This window comes from Podarcis tiliguerta (assembly GCF_965153285.1).
Source record: "Podarcis tiliguerta genome assembly, chromosome: 1".
NCBI lineage: Eukaryota > Metazoa > Chordata > Lepidosauria > Squamata > Lacertidae > Podarcis > Podarcis tiliguerta.
Window position 1 is genome coordinate 31,092,904 of NC_139534.1, and position 9,446 is coordinate 31,102,349.

Genomic DNA, 9,446 nt, shown 5'->3' on the forward strand with positions numbered 1-9,446 from the left:
CTGGTACTTGGATGGATTTGGAATGGTGGTGCACCTTTAAGAACTCTGCTACTGAAATTCTATATCCTGATGTAATCTGGTGAACCGGGTTCGTGTCTCCGCTCCTCCACATGCAGCTGCTGGGTGACCTTGGGCTAGTCACACTTCTCTGAAGTCTCTCAGCCCCACTCATCTCACAGTGTGTTTGTTGTGGGGGAGAGGGGGAAAGGAGATTGTTAGCCTCTTTGGGTAGTGATAAATCAGGATACCAAATCCAAACTCTTCTTCCTCTTCTGATACTACTTAGTCTATTCTGCTCATACTTTGTTGTGCAGAAAACCTACCGGTGGCTGCTGTCCAATGCCATTTCCGCTTTGCCCACCAACAATATTTGTGCTGCACTGTTTTAGACCAATGAGAAACTGAGGCAATGCAATGGTACCTGACCTTTAGTCCTCACCAAAAGTGGGAACACTGATGTCTGGTTTTTCACTTGGCATTTTGATAAACCTTCACATTCCCAACACAAAAGGCAGTGTGTAATTAAGACTTCAGTCCTTTACACACTGACCTGGAAGTAAGTCCCACGGACTACAATGGGACTTACTTCAGAGTAAGGATAGAAGGAATTGTCTATTTCAGTTCTCCCAGTTTCTCCCTTTTGCCACCATAAATCCAGTTCTCCACATTTTGCAGCAATTTACATTTTTTAAAAAAATACCTGAAAATTCACCAGCATTTTATTGTGTGAATTTCTTCTAATAAACACATTTTATATGGGGTTTTAACTAATGTGCAGATATTTTTCAATCAATTTCCCCATATAGAATGCATTTTGTGTGCTGTTTTCAGTAATGTCTTTATTTTTACGCACACATCCCTATAATATATGCATGTTTTTAAACAGTGTTTGATTGGAAAACCACATTGCAAAATTCAGAGATGTGTGAATTTCAAAGGATAGCTTTCAAAGGAAAGCATGAATTGGACAGTTTCAGCTTTAAACGCATACTGACTCAAATTTCTCCTCCACCCCTACTTCTGAGTTGACATGCATAGGTTTGTGTTGTTGGTGTTATTTGAATAACTCATCTTGTCTTTCATGATCTCTGATGCCCATTTGTGTCTCTTTCCAGAAGGTGCACAGGGCAGGTCATCCCACTCTTGCTACATGACAGAGAATAAATCTCACACTCCCATTTCAGATATGCTGAGATAAGTAGAACGCAGAACCTGAAATGCTTAGCTCCCCCTTCCCCCCAAAAGATAAACAAACCAATAAGAGCTCAGTCGGAGAACATGCTTGGCCAATGAGGAACAGCTTGGAGGGAACATTCGGAACGACTTGGGATCATGACATTAGCCATAGCTGCCTGATGCCAGTCTCCATGGGAAGGCAAGGACCCTTCAGATTGGTCTAGATTTGGGGTGTTGCTGCCTCAACACCTATACCGTAACAGTTAACATTAAGAATTATGTAGACAAAGTATATGCATGTTGTGAAAAGAACAGAATCTTGACAATTAAAGAAATCGGGGGAACAGTGAAGGATGCCATGAAGGAAGAGCATATTTTGGCCCAACTTAAAGTAGGAGGAGAAGAAGAGGGTGGGGGAAAGAAAAACAGGCCCTTCTCAGCAGTGAAGCAGAGAGAAGTATTATCACATTGTCAAAGAATCTTTTGATCTTGGAAGGATGCAGCCTCCAGAACGTAACCATATTTGACTGAACCCCCAAAGAAATCTTTTGTTTTAATTGCTAATTTGCGAGATGGGAGAGTTGCATCTGGTGAAAACGGAGAGGGACCACACACGGGCCCATTTGTTACCTGGAAGACTTCATAGTGGCATTCCCAACTCAGTGGGAAGGCACTGGGACTCACACACCGTCTGCTGTCTAATTGTATTTTGGCTCAATTTGGTGCATGCAAATAGGACTGGGCTGCAAAAGATGGTTCAGGAAACCCTAACAGGATATCAAATACCAGGCAGTGCAGAGCAGATGGTAAAATAATTTTCTAAAGCAATATTCAGGAAGTTTACAGTAGACTAAGGAATGGGAAAATAGCAGGTGGGTAAAAACAGAACTGTAACAGGTTATGAATTGTCAATTATAGAGAGAGCGGGAGACAGAGCGGGAGACAGAGAGGAGTTGGGGGGGATTGACTTTGATGACGAATGGGTAGGAAAAATCAACAGGAAGAAGGATGACAAGAGACACATAGCCACAGTCCAAGGTGACAACATTTATCAGGACAGATAGTAGTGCAGGATAGTTTTCCGTTGGAGTTGGGTTTGGTTGATAAATGCATGCTCATCACTTGATGACTGTCACATCAAGTAATGACTTATATGCGCAAACATCTCCTTTCAGAAATAGCACCCCAGAGGGCACTTTAGTAACTCACATCTCCTCGAACACAATTCTTTCCAATGGAACTGGAACTTACTAATCATCTTCTTGGATAAATGCCTCTTCAATTGCTCTTTAGCGCTCTCTGTTGTTTGCTCATTACATCCACACAAGCTCTGCTGTTAGTTTTAGATTTTAGATAATCAGCTGTATAATCAAGGGTAGAGAAAACCTGCCTTTGACACCTAAGATATATGTTTGCAGGCCCCATCCTATTCCCATGACTGTTATTTGTTTTATTAAAAGCAGTTTAATATAGACTTTAAAATGCTTGTAACCTGCTCTCAGACCTTATGGTGAAGGACAGGAAAGAAAACGAATTCACCATCATGTGGCACAGGCCTTACAGTGTCACCAACCTCATATAATTCAGCGTAAGGGCTGTTTCAAGTTGTTTGCCTTCCTCATAGAAATTGTCACAACTCTGATGGAAAAAAGCATTGGGTTGAATCCATTGTCTAAAGCTGGGAGTGGGTGGATAAAACTCAGGGTACCCTGGTAAAGGGGCCCAAGATAGAGTTCTGTCTGAAAGCCTAGAGGGGCATGATGGGCCATAGAACACCCCTGAAAAATGTCCTGGTGGGATTTCCCCATTAGTTCTGTGTCAATGGGGGCGAGTGTGCCCTTTCGCCAGAATTGACCCTGATGGAAATATTAGCCAGCAATTGGGTTGACTGATTCAGGATACATACCGAATGCCTATGCCATATCTGGCTTACATCTGTAATCAATAAAATTGTGACCATTTCGTTCCCATGCTGGGTGTCATATATTTCTTACTGAATGCACACTGTTGATCAGGACACTTTTAATGTGTTGTGTTGTGTGGTTGTTGTTGTTGTGTTTCTGTATATTATGTTGGAAGATGTCCAGAGTAGCAGCCCAGTCAGATAGACAGGGTACAAAAAATATTCCTCCTTCTCCTCCTCCTCCTCTACTTCTTCTCTCTCCCCTTCGTCGGTAACCACTGGGTAGCTGTGCTGTGGCCTACAATGGCTGTAGTGTTTGTGGTGAAACAAGAACATTCTTAAAGTGAGTTTAAGAGGAATATTGGCAAACTGGAAAGTTATCCAGAGGAAGGTAACTGGGGTGGTGAGGGTGGAAACCAAGTCCTAGAAGGAACAGTTGAAAGGTATGGGTGTATATTTAACTTGGAAAAGAGAAGGTTAACAGGAGACATGGCAGCTGCCTTCAAATATCTGAAGAACTGTAATACAGAAGATAGAGAAGACTTGTTCTGTTTTGCTTTGGAGGCAGTGCCCGGTAAGTTTAGGGCCTCAGATTTTGAGGAGTCTCCACATAAAAGAGCTTATTAAGTTTCCAGTGTTTACACAATTGGCAAATTAAGGAAATGGGGTGAAGCTTATTCGAAAACAGACATTATTATGATATGGCAAAAATGCACTTAATGGTTGCACAATTATTTATTGCATTGTGTTTATAAATCTGTGCAGGAAAATTGATAACATAACTTTCATATATGCTAAGTGAGAAGTCAGTATATTTTTATTTAAATGTTTCATGTGCAAATAAGCTTATTGCAAGGTATACATTTTAATAGTTTCCTGTTGCCTATGTACCAGTACACATGTAAATATAACACTTCAGTTTTTTCTATTTTCATTGCCTGTTCTGTTGGAACAATACACTTTTGGTAAGGGGAGGGGGCGAGGTGGGGGTGCAATGCTATGGGACCTCATAAGCTTTGACATAGTTTAGGGCCTCAGCATGTCTTAATCTGATCCTGTTCAGAGGGCAGGACTAGAACTAATGAGTGGAAATTACAAGGAAGCAGATTTTGGATAACATTACAGGACACTTCCTAACAGTAGGAGTGTCGTTGACAGTGGAACAGGCTGCCGTGGGAGGCAGCGAGTGTGTTGTCTTCTGCTGCTTATTTAGAAACTCGTGAAAAGCTGAGTTAAGGGTATTTCTGAAGAGGCTTGGGAACTGCACGGAGTAATAATTCACTTCTTTAGCCAGGCCACTACTCTGAGACAGCTCTCTTGGAGCCAAACTCCCCCTGCATCATTGCCATTTCTCTGAAAGGTCACACGTGCCAGATATTTAATAGGTGATGCATACATTACAGTGAGCTGGTGATACTTAAGCAGAAGCTGCACATCATCTGTCATGAATACTGTAGTTGCACGCTGCATTGTGGATCATCACTCAGCAGGGAGGGCAGGTTGACTCCATGACACTCAAGGTCCTTGACAGTTCTAAAACCTTATGTTGTAAATGCCGTTCAAAGCATAGTATGGAGTTTGTGAGAGTAACTACATGCATATGCTGAAATTGGGCTAGCTGGCCCTAGTTGGAAGACGTTGCTGGGACTGGCGTCTAGCCCCTGCTTCCCTCTCTAGCCCTCTGCCTCTGGACTCCTCCCAAGCAGATGTAAACTATGGTGAGGAAGAGGGACCCCATTCACTGCTCAGCAGTGTGCAAGGCTCCTCATCATTTGGGTGTCGGTGGAAGAGGAGAGCTCACTGTAGAAGGGCTGGCAGCTGCTGTGAAAGTGAGGCATCGTCTGGCTCTTCTCTGTCAGAGTCTGCGCCCAAACTGAGACCCTTGGCCCTTAGCTGAGTGCTTGAACAGCTTCCTTCTTCTACCTCCCCGTGTTCACTCAAGCCTCCTGCTTCTTCCACCTCCCAGCTGGTCCCCTCCTCAGATCTGTCCTCAGTGTTCCACCACCACTGTCCTGGGTCTAAGTCTTCTTCCTCTGTGTCATCCCTGGGGAGGTCTTGGACTGGCGTCTCCTGACACTCTTCGTCATCCAGCCAGTCCCTGATACCCTGGGAAGTAGGTTATCCTATTTATCTCTCTCATGGATCATGCCCAATGCATCCCACATCTGTAATGACAAGTTAGATCAAATATCAAATAAATGAAACATAAATGCATGAGAAGTCGCTACGAGGAAAGAACACATGCACCACACAGAGCTACAGTTCCTTGTGTTGTAGAACTGATTGTTAAATCGCTCTGTAAACTGTAACTCTGAGGGGAATGTAGGGGTCTCCAAACAATTTTCAGCACACTTAGCAAACTACAGCTCCCAGAATTCCTTAGGGGAAACCACGTTTGCTTAAAGTGCTTTGAATGTATGATGTGAATGTGGTCATTGTCTCCAACAGCCGGTTCTGGCAACTTGACATATCACTTTCAGAACCCCTGTGACCCACTTTGAAGAATATTTCAGTGGGGCTTCCAAGATATGTAAGGAATTATATAAGTATGAGATACACTCAGTGTGAGAGCCAAATCTCTGGGTGGTTCGCTCACTACAAGCTCCAGAATCCTTGGAATAATATCTAAATGCTACTGATTCACACAGTATGTAGCGTAATGTAATCAATACAAGATGCTGCATATAAATAAACTGTTTAGATTCTCGCACGTTTTAAGATTAGAGAGGGCATCTTTCCCAGCAGTATTCCCCCTCCCTCAGAGTTCACACCTTTTAAGGGGAAATGGTTGCAAAGTATTAATTTAAGCCAATAGTGAAAGCTTATGTTATTCTTTTTTTCAGTGATATACATAGTGCTCTTTTTGTATACTATTAACTATGGGCATATGTTTTTCATTTGACTATGCTACTTACACACTAGATTCTTTTCTCTTTTCTGACAAAAAAATGTAAGATATAACAGCTGCCGCAAAAATATTTTTAGATCACTGAAACTATTAACAAGAGCTGCATGAATCTGGTGGACAATGACAAATCTGATCAGTTTTCCACAGCCACAGTTTGGGAGATAGAGGGAAATCCCAAGAATGTATTGTTGTATCTTTGCAGCCAGTTACTAGTTTTTTCAGCTTCAGTGTCAAAACTCTTGGAATCTGTTTCTTGAAGGTATTGACTTTTGACAACCCTGCATTAATAAATTCAGATGCATTTGCGCCAAGAGAGGTCAGATTCCCATTGATGCCCTAGACTCTCATATGAACCTGGAAGAAGACACTATGATCATCGATAAAAGAAAGAGTCCCTTTGAAGAAATGGCCAACTTCAGAAAGACGGTTGTGAAAGTGAAGAACTCATTTCTGCAACAATAGACATACTTCGGATTATTTTTCATGGGTGATGTGACAACTGCAGAGTAAGTGGCTTAAGGGTGTCAAACTGTTTGCTGGATTTGATTTATTATTCCTGTCCATATTCTGTTCTTCCTTGGAGAAACACAGGGAAGTGTGCAGAGGAGGTCCACATTTTATCCACACAACAACTTTATGGGATATGTTAGGCTAAGACAGAGATATGGAGCCTGTGGCCCTCCAGATATTGTTGGGCTCCAATTCTCATGAGGCCCAGCCCCTCTGGACATCGTTTTTATGGTGCATTCATGATGATGTGTGCTTATGGTGCTATCATGGCCATCTTGCATTTGATTCTGTTTGTTGCAGCAAAAAGATTTAAAGCAGTCACACTGCCTCATTTTCAGTCAGTGCATATCCCACACCTTCCTGCTGAAATCTGGTAACTCTTTGTACCACAAATGTTCTTGTTTATTTTTGCTCCACTTTTGTTGTGCTGTAGCCCCTCCCAACGGCAACATTGGGGTAGCATTGCGGAACAAGCTAAAGCAGACTCAGTCCACCCGTAATGCATTCTAATTGTGTCAATAACACGTTGTAGAATACACCCACAATAAGCACCAGTCTGGAGGGGCCCATATCACTGGTCAGGGGTGACGAAGTTGTAGTCCAGCAACATCTAGAAGGCCAGATGTTCCCCATCCCTGGGTGAAGAGATAGACATGGTCTCAAGGTCTCCTAGTATTTTGTGATTGAGTGGGGATTCGAATAAAATACTCTGTTTTGAGTCACATCTACATGCTACCACTCTGCCTCTCATTTGTGGACTTCGGTTAGGCCTTGACAGTGCAGGTTTCTGAAAGAGGGGAGAAAGCCATTTTATATTGGAAGCATTATGTCATCGTTAATTGTTTACTTGTACTTATCCTCATCTATCCTTCTGTTTTTGTCGGGAATTCTTCCCTTTTCCAAGTCCTGTATGAGAGTTCCTGGAGAGGGAAGAAATCAGATTGTGAAGCAACCTTCATAATCCTTTGCAGAACCAGCTCCTCCCCTTGCCCCTCCCTCTCCCATGTTGGGATGAACTAATCTAATAATGTTCCATGTGTGGCAGAGTGTTCCATGGTTTACCTTCAGCTTTAAAAAACAAACAAACACCACCGCCACAGCAACCTGTTTTTAGCCTTCTCCTATCTTCTCTCCCACTCCACCTCCATCTTGTGTGGGCCCATAATTTTTGCATTTTAATTTTCCCATGAAATAGGTTCCCCATTAATGGCATATTGAGATTTATGCACCTCCCATGGGGAAGAGTTCTACAGAGGTAAATTTGCAATAGAGTTCAGACTGCAGACTCTTGTTTCCTGTCTAAAGCCACTCGTTTGGGTGGTGGTGGGGGACGCCTTATCGTGCGCAACCAATGGATTGGGGCCATTAGTTTTGGATTTTTAATGTCTGTGACACTTGGCATTCACATTTCTTACAGTATCAGAAGAGCTGAATTCTACGTTGTTTAACTGAACTTTTTAAAAAAAGGTCTACTGTTGCCCGTTTTTCATTTTCTAGGTTGCATGCACTGTTCTGTTTGTCCTCACTGCCTACATTGCTGCATTTCAAATGGTGCGCCTGAAGCGTTTCCTAATGAGCTGATTCACACTGAGTCAAACGCGCAAGAGTGTAGTTGCTGCCTGTTTGGTGCAAAGCAAAGAGGTTTTGTGAAACTCATTAAGTCTCAATCATGCGAATCATTATTGAAAGGAAATGTTGGGCTAGCTCTCAGAGGTCTTTCTGTAACAACAGATCTCATTGTATTAATTTCCACCAAAGGAGAAGAATATCGAGAAGGTGCCCTTAATAGGAATAAATTAGTCGAGGTCCCTCTCCCAAGATCATGGGTAGACATAACCTGCTCCTGTTATAATGCAATAAATCTCACAATCTCAAAACGATGGCAATTTCAGTAACAAAGTGAAATGCTAATATGCTCATTAAAAGGACCCTCCGTGGTTGGAGTTTACAGCTGAAATAGCAAAGATATTAATTGGGATCATCCTGTTCTTGCATTTCACTTGTATGCATCACTTTCAGCATATATGTTTATTTTTATTTTTCAGATAACAACCAGGAGTCTGGTTCAGCTTTTGCTACCTTCGGTTTCACACAGGGTTGATTTTATACCACAGCTGTATTATTTAAGGCAGGGGTGGGGAACTCTTTTTGGTCCAAACACCACAGTTCCTTAGGAGCAACCTGCACTACAATGATGGGTAAGGACAGAGGATGTTAGTGGATGTGACTAGAGGCAAAAGCGAGTGGAGAAACAGATGCAACTCTTACCTTTCTTCAGCAGTCTACATCTGAGCTAGGCAAATGTCAGAGGTTTTGACACCCCCGACAACTTCTCTCCATCCTCTATCCAGGTAAAGAAGAGTCATTATCAAACTCAACGACACATTCCACATGCACAAGCACTCAAGGAGACCACAAAGTAGGCCTGGCCATGGGGAACAGCCTGAGAAGGGCATGTGGCTTATGGAGATTTCTGAGGTCATGAAATACAGTGATACCTCAGGTTACAGACGATTCAGGTTACAGACTCCACTAACCCAGAAATAGTACCTTGGGTTAAGAACTTTGCTTCAGGATGAGAACAGAAACCCTGTGGTGGCAGTGGGAGGCCCCATTAGCTAAAGTGGTACCTCAGGTTAAGAACAGTTTCAGGTTAAGAATGGACCTCCAGAACGAATTAAGTTCTTAACCCGAGGTACCACTGTATAGAGATGGCTGGAGGGCTACATCCAGCACCTTGGCCTGAGATTCCTCACCCCTAATTTAATTTTGTACAATCTAATATTTGGCTAGTGTTGGACTAGACCTGGGGAGACCCAGGTTCAAATCTCCACTCAGCCATGGAAGCTCACTGGGTGACTTTCAGTCAGTCATGCTTTCTCAGCATAACAGGGTTGTTGTGAGGATAGAACAGGGAAGCTGTAGAACTCTGTGTAAGGGTATAAATAA